The sequence below is a fragment of the Delphinapterus leucas genome, chromosome 9 (genome assembly GCF_059928025.1).
Source record: "Delphinapterus leucas isolate spDelLeu-1000000601 "Yukka" chromosome 9, BTC_Dleu_Yukka2, whole genome shotgun sequence".
Taxonomy (NCBI): domain Eukaryota; kingdom Metazoa; phylum Chordata; class Mammalia; order Artiodactyla; family Monodontidae; genus Delphinapterus; species Delphinapterus leucas.
Genome location: NC_143137.1, coordinates 48,498,512 through 48,514,332, shown reverse-complemented (window position 1 = coordinate 48,514,332; position 15,821 = coordinate 48,498,512). Strand labels below are relative to the sequence as shown.

The 15,821-nt window shown below is 38.7% G+C and overlaps 1 pseudogene; it reads left to right on the top strand.

Annotated features, from left to right (window-relative positions):
- The window catches only part of LOC149748400 (uncharacterized), a 196,002-nt pseudogene that overhangs the window by 166,321 nt on the left and 13,860 nt on the right, over positions 1-15,821 (top strand).

Here is a 15,821-nt window from a genome sequence, read left to right as displayed (position 1 = left end):
AAATCTAAGATTGTAAATCATGGAAGAGAAGCTTAAAACTGGATCTCATATAGAACCACTCTAAGGGTCCATTGTCCCTGGTCTTGTGGGAGGCCGCCCACTGGATCCCTTTCCTCATGCCTTCCCCTCCCCCCACCCAACGCCCACATTGCAGGCCCTGTTACTTCTCCCAAATGGAGTTCTCAGGACTAGTTTCCTTTCTCTTTTTAACAAATTGAAAAAAATATCAGCCCATAATATATAGATTCCTCATATTACTGTCCAAAACTATTTATCATGAAACTTCTAATTCAGAATTTGATTTGGATTTTATCTTTTTAAAAATATTTATTTATTTATTTATTTGGCTGCACCAGGTCTTAGTTGCAGCACACAGGATCTTCATTGTCACATGCTGGGATCTTCATTGCAGCATGCGGGATCTAGTTCCTTGACCAGGGATCAAACCTGGGCCCCGTGTTGGGCACCTGAGTCTTAGCCACTGGACCACCAGGGAAGTCCCTGGGTTTTATCTTTAAATAACTAAATGTCTATTTAAGTGTTTTGTCCTCAGTAAGCTCAAACTCCCAAGAGTGAATCCAAGTCTCCACCTTGAACTATATGAGAAATTTTAAGGCCTTAGATAAAAGTATGGTAGTCTTTGCAAGCTAATAGGGTTTCCCCAAGTAGTTATTGCCTGGGGAATGTGGGTGGGGATTTTGGAAGAGAACTGTCTTCCTCTTCCATGGCAAATGCCAAGGATTGTGAACTTTTCTTTTTTATACCTACATACAGATGTAAAGACAGGGAAATTAAGCAATTAGATCCAGGTGAAGGTGAATGAGCATCTTGCAGAAGCAGGGTCCTTTTTAAAAATTAACTTTTTTGGCTTTGTTTTGCTTTTATTGTTATAAAGTCATTGTATGCTAATAATTAAAAATTTAAACAATAAAAAGGGTAAAAAGTTAAAAGTAATGTTTCTCTTCTCACAAAGGAAGATATGCTTCTTACATATCTGATACAAAAATGATCAAAAATGGTCTGTGAAGGATCTGAATGCTGATTTAACAAATAACATTACTTTTTTCCCAAAAAGTAGATACAAGCTACTGACTGAGTATAAAAGTCATGGTTCTCAACTGGATCTCAAATCAAAGAATGCACCTTATCATTTCATAACCAAGACCCTTACTCACTTAACACAGGCTACCTAACATGGGTAGCCTAACATGACAGCAGGCAAAATATTCCAGGAGGAAGAAATGTGTCTTGAGTAGTTAACTAGCAAATGCAAAGATTCATTAGGAAATCCTGTGAAATTCAAAAACCTATATTACCATGATCTATAGTAATTTAGATTTTCTAAGATACAACTTGAGATGTCTTGATATGAGATGGTAGATCTATTAGATTCAGGTTTTTTAAGTTGGTGGGATTCTTCAGGTGGTTAAAAGTTCCAAAACTATATTAAGGTTATTGGGTATTGAGAAGTAGAGTATAAATGACACCAAATTCAGTAAGGAGAAAGAAAATAACTCCCTCAATACTTGCCTCACTTTTTTTTATCTTCATGGGTCCTTTTGAGGGAATCAAGACAACCATAGCAGGGATGTCTTTTTCTGTTCCTCAGTGTTGGTGGCAGCTGGAATTCTGAAAGTCTGAGAGCTGGAAACATCTATAGGCTCTTCTCTCATATGACTGGAGGTTGAGGCTGACTGTTGGCTGAAGGTCTAGCTGGGACTGAGCGTCAGAATACCCACACATGGCTTTTTCCTGTGGCTTTGGCTTCTTGAAAACATGGAAGGTGGGGTCCAAGGGCAAGTGTCCTGAGAGAATGAGCCAGGTGGAAGTTATATCCTTTTTATGACCTAGCCTTGCAAGTCATATATCATCACTTCGACCATGCTCCATTGGTGGGCAGTCATACCAGTATTCTAGGGGAGGGAATACAGACCTAGGGGAGGTCTATAGCACATTGCAAAAAGATCATATGGGATGGGATAAATGTGTCAATGTGGCCATCTCTGGGAAATACAATCTGCCATACCATCCAAGAGAGGAGAGGTTATAGTTAGTAATAACATTAATGCTAGGAAGGTCCACTAGACATGGTTAATGGCGTGCCTCTTTTGTCAGATCCTGGACTAGCCCCATGCAAAATCAGAGATATAGGTAAGGCATATCTTCAAAGATGTGTACCTGCCCCAGCCTTCTACTTCTGTCTTCTATTTCTGCTTCCTTCTCTCCCAAAGGTTCATTGTTCCCTAATGCCTCCTAGATGCCCAGGCTCCTCTACCTTCCATACAAACTTATCCTTGGCTGTCCCATTCCACCAAGACCCTCCAGGAGATCTCACTTTCACTTGCTAAAGTGAAAATAGCTTAACTTTTTAGCCATCTCAGAGAATAAACACATTTCTACAGTATGAGGGCTTTGTGAAAACAATGCTGTATGCCAAGGCATGGTCTGGGGAACTGGGAAAGCCAATAAAACTCTTGATAACTTGTGCTTTTAGGGAATTTACTCCTTTCTTCAAAAAAGCAAAAGAGTGTCCTTGATATTCATCCAACTGTTAACTCTTCTTATCTGTGGAATTGTGTTTGGCTTTTATTTTATCCTTTTGTATTTTCAATCTTTTATAAGTTTTCCACAAAGAATGTGTATTTATTTTGTAATTTGGAAGCAAAGCTATTTTTAAACAGGTTTATTGAGATATAATTCACATACCCTACAACTCACCTGTTTAAAATGTACAATTCAGTTGCTTTAGTATATTCACAAAGTTGTGCGTCCATACCACGGTAAACTTTAGAACATTTTTATTACCTCAGAAAGAAACTCCATACCTCTTACCTGTCATTTTCTCAACCCATCCCCCATCCTACACCCCTTATTTTCTGTCTATATAGACTTGCCTAGACTGGACCTTTCATATAAATGGAATCATATAACACGTGGTCTACGTGACGGGCTTCTTCCATGTTTTTAAGGTTCATACATACTATAGAACGTATCAGTACTTCTTTTCCATTTATCACTGAACAATATTACATTGTATGGATATATCACATTTTATTTATCCATTCATCAGTTGAGGGACATTTGAGTTGCTTCTACTTTTTGGCTATTATGAATAATGCTACTATGAACATTCATATACAATCTGTGAATGGACACGTTTTCATTTCTGTCTAGGAGTAGAATTGCTTAGATCACATGGTAACTCTATTTAACCACTTGATGAAACACCAAACTGTTTTCCAAAATGGGTGCATCATTTTACATTCACACCAGCAGTGTATAAAGGCTCTAACTTCTCCATTTCCTTGCTAACATGAATTATTATCTGTCTTTTTTATTCTAGTCGTTCTACTGGATGTAAGGTGACATCTCATTGTGGTTTTGTTTTGCATTTCACAAATGGTTAATGATGTTGAGCATTTTTTTCATGTGCTTGTTGACCATCTGTACATCTTAGGAGAAATGTCTATTCGAATCCTTTGCCTTTTTTTCAATTGGGTTGTCTTTTATTTTTTTTTTTTTTGCGGTACGCGGGCCTCTCACTGCTGTGACCTCTCCCGCCGCGGAGCACAGGCTCCGGACGCGCAGGCTCAGTGGCCATGGCTCACGGGCCCAGCCGCTCCGCGGCATGTGGGATCCTCCCGGACTGGGGCACGAACCCACGTCCCCTGCATCGGCAGGCGGACTCCCAACCACGGCGCCACCAGGGAAGCCCTGGGTTGTCTTTTTTAATGGAGTTGTAGTAGATCTTTATGTATTTTATTTTTTAAATGTATTTATTTTTTGGCTGTGTTGGGTCTTAGTTGCAGCTAAGGGCTCTTTGTTGTGTCACGTGGGCTTCTCTCTAGTTGTGACAAGCAGGCTCCTGAGTGCATGCGTTCTGTAGTTGCTGCATGCGGGCTCTTTAGTTGTGGCACGCGGGCTTAGTTGCCCCATGGCGTGTGGGATCTTAGTTCCCCGACCAGGGATCAAACCCGTGTCCCCTGTATTGGAAGGCGGATTCTCAACTGCTGGACCACCAGGGAAGTCCCTTTATGTATTTTAGATACAAGTCCCTTATCAGATATATGATGTGCCAGCCAAATTTCTTCTCCTGTTCAGTGAGTTGTCTTTTCACTTACTGATGTCTTTTGAAGCACAAAAGTTTTAAATTTTGATGATGCTCAATTTACCTATTTTCTTTTGTTGCTTGTACTTTAGTGCAATATATAAAAACCCATTGCCTAATAAAGGGTCACAAAGATTTACCCCCATATTTTCTTCTAACAGTTTTATAGTTTTAGCTATTACATTTAGGTTTGATCCACTTTGAGTTACTTTGCACATGATGTGAGGTAAGAGGTCTAACTTCATTTTTTTGCATGCGGATATCTAATTGTCTAAGTACCATTTGTTGAAGACACTATTCTTTTCCCCATTGAGTTGTTTTGGCACCCTTGTCAAAAATCAATTGACATACATGTTTATTTCTGGTATTTTGTTTCCACAAAGATTTGTTTCTGGTTTATCAGTTTTACTCACTCATCTATATGTCTACCATTAATGCCAATACCACAGTGTCTTGGATACAACAGCTTTGTAGTACATTTTGAAATTGGGACTTGTGAGTTCTCCAACTTCGTTCTTCATTTTCCAGATTGCTTTAGCTGTTCTGGATCCCTTGTGTTCTCATATGAATTTTAGGATCAGTTTGTCAACTTCCACAAAGAATGGGATTTTGAAAAGGATTGTACTAATATAGATCAATTTGTGGAATACTGACACCTTAACAATATTACATCTTCTGATCCACTAACATGTGATGCTTTTCCATTTATTTAGGTCTTCTTTAATTTCTTTCAGCAACATTTTATAGGTTTCAGAAAAAGAGTTTTGCATGCATAATTTTGTTAAATCTACTAAACAATAACTTTTTGTTAAATTTATTCCTAAGTATTTTATTCTTTCTTGGTGCTATTGCAAATGTAGTTATTTTCTTAATATAATTTTGGTTGGTTCATTGCTACCATACAGCAATACAATTGAGTTTTGTGTGTTGATCTTGTATTCTGCAACCTTGCTGAACTCATTTATTAGTTCTAATAGTTTTTTAGTGGATTTTTAAGGATTCTCTATACACAAGGTCATGCAAATAGAGATAATTTTATCTCTTCATCTTCAATCCATATAACTTTTATTTCATTTTCTGGCTTAATTGCCCTGGCTGGACCTTCCAGTACAATGCTGAATATAAAAGGTAAGGGTGGACGTCCTTGTTTTGTTCTTGATCTTAGGCGGAAAACATTCAGCTTTACACCATTAAGTATGATATTGGCTTTGACTTTTCCATAGATGTCTTTTAACAGATTGAAGAAGTTCCCTTCTATTCCTTGTTTGTTGAATTTTTTAATCAAAAAGTGGTGTTGAATTTTGTCAAATGCTTCTTTTGTATCTATTGAGATGATTATGTAGTTTTTGTCCATATTCTGTTGGTGTGGTGTACTACACTAATTGATTTTCAGATGTTAAACCAACCTTGAATTCCTGGGATAAATCCCACTTGAGCATACTGTATCATCTTTTTATATATTGCTAGTATTTTGAGAACTTTGGGGTCAATATTCAGGAGAGATATTGCTCTATAGTTTTCTTTCCTTGTGATATCTTTTGTCTGATTTTGATATCAAAGTTAAAGTGCCTCACAGAATGAGTTGAAAAGTCTTCCCTTCTATTTTTTGGAAAAGTTGGTGAAGAATTGGTATTGATTACTCTTTAAATGTTCTCTAGAATTCATCAGTGAAGAAATCTGGGCCTGGGCTTTTCTTTGTAAGAGGGTTTTGATTCTCAACTCAATCTCTTTACTTATTTTAGGTTTAGTCAGGTTTTCTGTTTTCTTCTTGAGTAAATTTGGTAGCTCGTTTCTTTCCAGTGATTTTTCCGTTTCATCTAAGTTGTTGGCATACAGTTGCTCATAGTGTTCCTTCATAATGCTTTTTATTTCTGTAAGGTCAGTAATAATATCCCTCTTTCATTTCTGATTTTAGCAATTTGAGTTTTCTCTCTTGTTTAGTTTAGCTAAAAGTTTGTCAATTTTTGTTGATCTTTTTGAAAGATCAACTCCTGGCTTCACTGCTTTTATCTACTGGTTTATGTTCTCTATTTCATAACTTTCTTCTCTGATCCTTTTTATTGCTTTCCTTCTGCTTGCTAAAAAAGCTGTTTCTGAGTTATTGAAAAGAAGAAAAACTTATTTATCCAATATACTATTGATGATCATTTGGATTATTTCCAGATTGAAGCTACTATGGATAAAGTTGTATGAACATTTTTAACATGTATTTATATGAATATATATTTTCATTTATCTTCAGTAAATAGGTAAATATCTAGAGAAGGATTAGGAGTGAGGTAGGTGCATGTTTAACTTTTCAAGAAACTGTCAAACAGTTTTCCAAAGTAGTTGTACCATTTTACCTGCCAACCAGAATCATCACGCCTTCCCAACATTCAGTATTGCTAGCCTTTTTCCATTTAGCCCTTCTGCTAGAAGTATAAGTGGTATCTTCTGGTTTCAATTTGCATTCCCCTGATAATCAATGAGATTGATCACCTTTTCACTTCTGTCAAAGTGAAGTGAATTTCTGCTCAAATTTTTATCCTCATTTCTATTGGGATGCCTGCCTTTTTCTTAATGATTTGAGTTCTTTATATATTCTGCGTATGTGTCCTTTGTCAAATAAATTATAGTACTGATGGGGTTCAGGACACACTACCTCAAAATATAGTACCTTGAAAAAATATATATATAGTACCTTGGCATATTGAATATTTCAAACTGAAGGAATCTGAGAAATTGCATGTGCAGGAAGGACTTTCTGATCTCCTCCTGAAGTAGGTCATAAAAACCCTCTCACCTCTCACACGTCGTCAAGTGAGAGATGGCCTCCCAATATTCAGAGGAAAAGAGCATCCTTGTCTCTAAAGATGAAGGGACACAGAGAGGAATCTGAATGAATGGGCCTTGCTAAGTTTCCCCCAGTTTACTGCACTTACCTCATACCCTTTGTCCTATCATATCTTTTCACAACTTTCCACCCTTCATCAAACCTAGCATAAAAACACGCAGATTTAACCATTTCCTCAAGTCTCCATTTCCTTATGAAGGCTCCTGTGTCACATAAAACTTACATTAAATAAATCTGTATGCTTTTCTCTTGTTAACCTGTCTTTTGTTATAGGGTCCCAGTTAAGAACTTACAAGGGAGGAGATATGGGGATACATGTATATGTATAGCTGATTCACTTTGTTATAAAGCAGAAAGTAACACACCATTGTAAAGCAATTATACTCCAATAAAGATGTTTAAAAAAAAAAGAAAAGAACTTAAAGGGTAGAGGAAAAAGATATTTTTCCTCCTTTACAGTAAAAATATTTTTCCTCCCTTACAGTACATTTACACAATGGACTACTAGACAGCAATCAAAGTGAATGAACTATTGCTATATACAGTTAATGTGATAAATTCACAGACATAAAAATGAGCAAAAGAAGGCATTATAAAAGAGTATATACTGTGTAATTCTATCTGCATAAAGTTCAAAAACTGGCAAAACTACCCTACTGTGTTATAAGTCAGGAAAGTAGTTCCCTCTAGAATATTGGGTAATAACTGAGATGTTGCATATGGAGCTCTCTGGGGTCCTAGTAACGTTCTGTTTCTTCAACAGATCACTGGTTACATGGGGGAGCTCACTTTGTGAAAAATCCATTGAGTTGTCACTTTGTGGTTTGTGCACTTCTCTGAACGTTATGCTTGAACAAACAATTAAAAAGAAGGAAAACTGTGTTCTTGAGAAAATGTGGTAGTTACCAAATACTTGGTATTTACTAGCACGTTCTCTACATATGATGCATTTCTCACTTATTGTATTAAGGTGTTTTTTTTCCTTTGCACTAAATATTTTCCTTTTGTGCATACTTTCTTTATAAGACTAAAATTGCATCTAATAATAGGTCAAAAGCAGAGTTTAATTTTTCCTTTGCTCCGGACTGTAGACACCTTGGCAAATAACACGGTCTGAGTTCCCAAGCGCTGTAAGATTGTAACATCTGCCCCTTCCCCATCAATCTCCTAATGCTGAATACAGTGCTCCTGCAACGAAATGCCGCAGCCAACGCCACTGTAGCTGCCCCCTTAGGAATTCACTGTAAAAGGGTTTCACTGTACTTTGTAAAGCAATTTGGAATCCTTCATGATGAAGGGTTCTACATAAGAAGGTAATATAATGGACTTGGCTTTCAACTTCTTTCCCTTAAGCCTTAACAGAAACATGAATCTACTATATTAGCATCATAAACCAATAGGTGCTATACAAATGCTGAATAGAAATATTCTGGGTGAATAAAATTGCAAATATAGCCATGTATTAGCTAAGTGCTTTACCAGTTATTATGCAAATGAGGGTTAATAAGGCAATTATACTTAATTAAAATAATAATAATAATAATGCTACATTCTTCTAATTCTCTTGGCACGCATTGACTTAGTTATTTGGTGTGTGTCTGCCTCCTAAATCCCAAGTCTAAATGCAAATGCAAAGAACCTACTGTATAGCACAGGAAACTATACTCAATATTTTGTAATAACCTATAACGGAAAAGAATCTGAAAAAGAATACACACACACACACACACACACACACACATATATATATACACATATGTAGGGGAGTTCCTTGGTGGTCCAGTGGTTAGGACTTGGCGCTTTCACTGCCTTGGCCCAGAGTTCAATCCCTGGTCAGGGAACTAAGATTTCATAAGCCACGCGGAGCGGCCAAAAAAAAAAAAAAAAAGAACATATATATATATAAATGAATTGCTGTGCTGTACACCTGAAACTAACACAATATTGTAGATCAACTATACTTCAATTAAATAATTAAAAATAAAGAAAATGCAAACTCACATGAGATGCCTCTTTGGAAGGAAACCGTCTTCCTCTGAGTTGAAACCAGACAAAAGCTCCAGCAAGTTAGGAGGGATAGGGGCAGAGGAAGCCTCTCTCATACATGAGATTGACTTGATGTATTTAAAGAGTCCATGGTACTTGCAGCAATTCTCCCAGGCCCTAGAAAATATGTAATACTGCCCAGAGTTACTTTTATGCTTCTCAGCATTTCTTTTGGTGACTAGATTCTCCAGTGCTTCCCAACACTATGATCACCAGGCCTTGCATCATTAAACAGTTGCTGTACTTAACCCCAAAGATGATGATGAGCAGAAATACCCAATGTCATCCCTACATGGAGTCTAAAAAGTTATTAGAATGCTTTTGATAAAAGGTGTGTTAATATGAATCATTATTATCATACTGTTCTTTCTTTATAACATCTTTGGGGACCGAGTGGTGATCCCCACTTCTATAGGATCTGTAGTCTGAACAAAATTATTTTGTGGGTCTTCAAGTTCAGATTTACAGAGTAATGTACTAAATCTACAATTATTAGTTTTGCATGTATGTCAGATGAACTACTCAACTTTATGGGTGAAAAAGAGGCATTTCTATTTCAAGCTCTTATTTTTGATCCTTACCGTGATGGGACAGAGCACAGTAAGGATCTTGCTAGACGCCGATTTTCTTGCAGCCCCAATGCACAAAATGATATAAATCATCAATCCTTTTGCAGAAATCTTCAAATTTCACTTTAGATAGGCACAAAAATTTGAAAATGGTGGGGAGGAGAGATTGCACAGACTCGAGAGGATGCTAAAGACAGGATGATGAGCAGCTGTTTCCTGTCTCACTGAAGATGGGGCAGGGCTTAACTGAAGTGGGAAGGGTGGGGTTTTATGTCCAAAAGGAGCCGCATTGAAACGTGCAAGTCCCATATCTCAAGGAAAGCCTAGAATGAACCCCATTCTTGGCTCTATTCCTTTTGGTTGCAACATCACAGATATTTTACAAGAAACAGCATATTCTTCGCAAGAAGATTCTGGTCTTAAGGTTGTCCAGTGGGTTCCAGAGCTCTTTTTGATAAGGAACACTTTGTTCAAGGAAATCTTATAATGAAACCCCAAATAGAAAACAAATTGAAGCCCTGCAAGGGAACCTTCAGCAGTCTGTTTCCTCAGCTCTAGTCTAGTATTAGGTAGATCTACACACTCTTCAGTGGCGTCTTCATGGAGAAGACGGGATGTGAACCAGGCTTTACATGGCCAATAGACTCTGCCTGGATGATGTGTCTCTCAGGTTTCAATGCAGGAAAAATAAACCACTCCAGGCATGTCAAGCAGAAAGAGATGAAACACAGGGAATTAGGTGCCTACAGTATCATTGGAAGGACTGGAGGAATAAGTCAGGGGTTCTTTTGGCTTCAAGGTCACACTACAGTAGTTGTGATGCAGAGATCAGGAAACTGCCAAGACTGTACTGCCACCAGTCTGGCCACTCCAGAGCCACCCACCACACGTGAGCTGGTAGAGCTGGGCTGCTGCAGCCGGTGTCAGTGTCAGTGTTAAGCAGCAACACTGCAGGAAGATAGCATCTTGTCTCCTCCTGCCTTCTAATCTTCATGCGAGAGCATCTCACTGCAGAACCTAAATTGAACCACAGCCTCAGAGAAGTCTGGGAATAGAGCTTTTAGCCTATTTTCATCTCTATGACACAAGATGGAACCTAGAAGAAGCTGACTGGATCCAGTCCAGAAGAAATGGGAAGAGGCAGTGTTTGGGGAGAGACTTAGCGAAGGTGGAGCTGATGCAAACCGGAGGACCAATTCTGGGTCAAGTGGAAATCTGCAGCCTCGCTGTGAAGTCAGTAAGAAGCCTTGAATGGATAAATGGAGGGCAAGGAATCACTTTCCATAGAAAGTTTAAGAATAGCCCAAGCAATCTTTTTAGGATGATTTGAGATGCAGTCTTTTATTTCTCTCCTGTTTTATAGCATAAGTAATCTATGTTCATTGTAAAAATATTAGAAAATGCATTAATCCAGAAAGAAAAAGTCACTCATAATCCCACCATTGGGAGATAATCATATGTTGGTGAATCTCTTTCCAGATATTCCAGGGTTTCCTTTACTATGATATCATGGTTTTTAACTTTTTTTAACTTATGAACAACTTTCCACTTTAATAAGTGGCCATCTAGCGACAGTGTCAATATGTTACCAGCCATACTGTCAATAGGATTCTGTTATAGGGATGTCTCCTATTTTATTTAATAAATACTTTATTTTAAAGCCCGTCTTTGTTGGACATTCCAATATTTTAGATTAATAGTGATGGAATGAATAGAAAATGCAGTATTTCAGAGAGGGGTCGAATTGTGAGGTGCTAAAAGCAAAAGTATCAATGAGATGGGAGATGTAGCAAAGCTCATAATGTGTTAAAGCTGGAAAGAACTTAGAGGTCATCCTCGTCCATCTTCCTCATTTAACAGATGGGTGCAATCGAGACCATATTTCACTCACGTTATCCCGAACTCATCAGTCCTTGTTCTCCATCCTTCTTTCATCTTTCCTAAGCCTTGTGTACGATTCATACTGGGATCCAAATCTAAACAACAACTGACAGAAAATATGACTTAAAGAACAAGGTCAACAAAAACCCAAGTTATTACAATTCAGTTCACTCAATGCATCTAGCGTTTATTGAGAGGCTTCTCAGTGGTTAATACAGTGTTTGGGGAGAAGGGGATGTAAAAAAAATTCGGATGCTGACCCTACCCTCAAAGCACCTACTGTCTTATCTCCTTTGATGAGAAGGAAGGCTTCAGGCATGTTGAAGCACCTGCCTGTCTTTTATGTGGGAATGGCCTTGGGTCCCAGAAAAATTCCCTCCACAATTCCTCACCTCTTGGGTTTTGGTTGTAAAAAAGCAGGAAAGTGAGAAGGAACTGTATAAGGTTTTCTGTTTTCCAGTACAAGAACATTTAAGACATGATCTCTGATATTTTTCTTGTCTAGACATTCTCATCTTTTTACTTTTTAATAAAGCAATAGGCAGTTATCCCTTGTGGTTTGTAGCTACAGTTCATTATCAGAGGAACGCCTGGCTTTTAAATGGCGTTAACACTGAAATCCTCTTCTCTTGTCTCTTTCTAGTAAAGATTTCCTTGTCTTGATCCTCTCTCTCCACATATTGATCACACATTGCTTGCTTCAAAGTGTTCTCTTAATCATTCCACTTTTTCCAAGGGAGTATCTAACTCTTAATATGCTGCAGGTTTCCTATTACACTTCCTTTGCCTTAAAAATATCTTGAAAGAGTAAATCTGCCAATAAAGAAACTACCCAGACCAAAAAAAAAGCCCTTCCACAAATTCTCCCAAATGGAGCTGGACTGTAAGCAGAGAAAATGTAGCAGTGACATTCGAACACTGTGTCCGAGCTCCTGGACCCATACGTGGACTGGTCCAACTCCAGTGGAAGCCTCAGCCTGTCACTCCCTCGCCACTTGACTGGTACCTTCTGAGATCTCAGCTGGATGCACTGGAAGCTGTTTGGGGATAATGAATTCCAAGCATGGTTTGAGATCTAGTCATTTTGCCCTGTTGTTCTTGTATTCCCTCTGTTTAACAGTTTGTAGCTTTTAATGTTTTTGGTCAGAGTTATAGCTCTTAAGCAGATGGTTGTAATCAGTCCCCAGGGGTGAGCCTTGGAGGGAAATTGGATGGGAGACTCAGCAAGGAATGAGAATTCTGTGACTCACTCTGCTCGACCTCAGGGCCAGCAGTGAGGGTGCTGATTGCTCTCAACCTGTTCTTGGGCAAGTAGTAAATGTTGATTGATCTTTCCTCATACGGTAGGGACGATATCCACATAAGAGAACATGAAAAATAGTATGTGCCAAAAATGTATTCACGGGAGCCAAACTCATGCGTGCTTAGAATCAAGTTGCTGAATCCAGTCCATTTGTCATTCTTTTTATGTCCAAGTTTTAGTAACAGGATGTTTACTAATAGTTTACATTCCTCTTGGGACATCTTCCCTAACCAAATGTCATACTAGTGTTAGCCGGGAGTTATTTGGACTTGCTCAGTTCTTGTTTCCAGCCCCATGATTTAGGCTATTTATGTAAGCAGAATCCTGCATTGAAGATAATGGGCTTCTCTTGTCTGTCCATAAGGAGAAAAATTATTAGATCAGTGGGAATTTTACAGAGTATCTTATTAAATCCTCAGACGTTAAATATTTCAGTTACTTGGAATGCACACATGATAGAAGCAAACTTCAGCTGACATTCAAAAGCATGTTTGATGAAAATGTCAATGCTGACATTTATTTTTATTAATATTATTTTATGTAATGTTATTCTCTAAGGAAATTATATTTATCAGGCCTTTCTTTTTTTCTCTAAACCCTTTCATTGTACTCCAAAATATCTTTCTTTTCTGGTTATAGAGTGGTAAATCTTTATTGTAGAATATTTGGAAAACATAGAGAAGTATAAAGAAAACTAAAAAGTACCTATGATTCTTCGATCCTGGGATCTTCAGTTTTTTAAAAGATAGTCAACAGTGAACACTACTTGAAACCTTGTAAAACTTTAAAAATTGTTTCTGAATTGAATATTTCCCAGTTTAAACCCTGATTCATTCTTCTGATAGAAATCTCACCCTTAAGTGTCAAGGCTCCCTGATGCCACACATCGAATGGAGCTTAGTTCTAGAATGACTCCTTTTCAGATAAGTAGACAAGAAGATGGGCAAGAGGTAGCTTAGCCTGGTTCCTTTTACTGAAGCCATGGTTAAACTACTATTTCCTTTTTTTTTTAAACAAATTTATTTGTTTTATTTATTTTTGTCTGCGTTGGGTCTTACGTGTGCAACCCAATGCGTGTGCATTACTGCACACGGGCTTTCTCTAGTTGCGGCGAGCAGGGGCTACTCTTCGTTGCGGTGTGAGGGCTTCTCATTGCGGTGGCTTCTCTTGTTGTGGCTCGTGGGCTCTAAGCGAGTGGGCTTCGGTAGTTGTGGAGCACGGTCTTTGTTGCTCTGTGGCACGTGGGATCTTCCCAGACCAGGGCTCGAACCCGTGTCCCCTGCACTGGCAGGCAGATTCTTAACCAGTGCGCCACCAGGGAAGTCCCACACTATTTCCTTTTTAATGTAATATTCTGAGAATAAAATCTAGAACCATGCATGCAATTGAGGAGATCACTCAGTTGTAATAAGAGAATATATTCAACAGGTTAGAAAATGAAGCCTCAGCCTTGGCTGCAAGGAGTCCTGGGCGGTGAGTATTCTGAGTTGGACATATTGCTGCTGTGGGCAAAATGGTGTTTCTGAAGTGAGGGGCAAGAAGAGACTGAATAGCCGGTAGGCAGCCAACGAGTCTGCTGAGGCAATGTTACTCACAGAGCCAGTCGGGGCAAATCTGGGACACTAACTGGAGGCCTCTAACCCCACATGCCACAAGCTTTGAACTAAGTGGACTTCTTATGCCCACTTTTCCATATAAACCTGAAACCAGATGAGCAAGACAGTTAGGTTTTAGAATTGTTCAACATAAGTAGTGAAAGATAAAGTAATATTCTTTTAACAGGGTACATGGAGTTTTTACTGAACCAAACCATGTAGATGTATTTATGACTGAATTCACCTCCTATCTCCAGCCAGGTCTCTGGAAGTAAATTCTTTCCAGATACAACCATGCTAAGATCCATGCCAAGAAATGCTTATTCTAGAGCCAGTAGTTTTTCACACAAGCAATTTCTAAACTGAAAAATACACTCTGTCTGATAAACATCAGATGGGAAAAAAAAAAAAACCCTATGTATTTAATTCAACAAATTTTTATACTGGTATAACTTAATTCTACAGGTTTGTGTATAGATGTAATTCTAATCTTGTAGTATATCCTTCATTTAATGTGCTTCATATATATATCTTCATTCTAAAATTCTCTCTCAAGTGACATTTCTATAGCTTTTTCTTAGGCGTATGCCTTCCGATCCCTGTTTGAAAGTGAAGGCATTCTCCAGCTAATACCCACCACCTGGAATGCTAAGCCGAGAACCTGCTAATTATTCATCACCTTTCCATTCTTTGCCTTCTTTTTCCTCCTATTTACCACCTCAATTCACTTACTCTAGCCTACAGATGGAGAGAACAATCTAGAAGCATAATTGCAGATATTATTTGGAACAACAGCTGTCATACAAGTTTTTGTTTTACTGCTGTCTTGGCCTTCCTCGCTCTTTTCTGCAAGTGAGTGGCTAATTGCCCAAACTTTCTAAGATCTGGGGTTTAAAACTCCGCTGTCTCAAGGCTGTACCTGTTATCAGATGAGATAACTACCTTTGGCAGAAGTGTGTAGAGCTGTTTTGATGGCAGAGAACATTAATTTGCAACTACTGCCACACAGAACGAAGGAAATGCAACTGCTGTCCTCCTGGGAGAAACCACTTAGGCAAGAAAATAAATAAGAGGATTTTGATTATATTAGGAACTCTTATGCTTGTGTCCAGGGAGGCTGCATCTTTTTTTTTTTTTTTTTTGCGGTACCCGGGCCTCTCACTGTTGTGGCCTCTCCCTTTGCGGAGCACAGGCTCCGGACGCGCAGGCTCAGCGGCCACGGCTCACGGGCCCAGCCACTCCGCGGCATGTGGGATCTTCCCGCACCGGGGCACGAACCCGTGTCCCCTGCATCGGCAGGCGGACTCTCAACCACTGCGCCACCAGGGAAGCCCGGGAGGCTCCATCTTTAAACTTGTGTAGTTTCATGTTTACACAAGAATTATAATGGAAGAAAAAAGGCTCAGAGCTCTCTGGACCAGCATTGCACATTTTTAAAACGTATCCGTGTTCTGTGAGGGTGATAAAAGCCACCACTTGCACT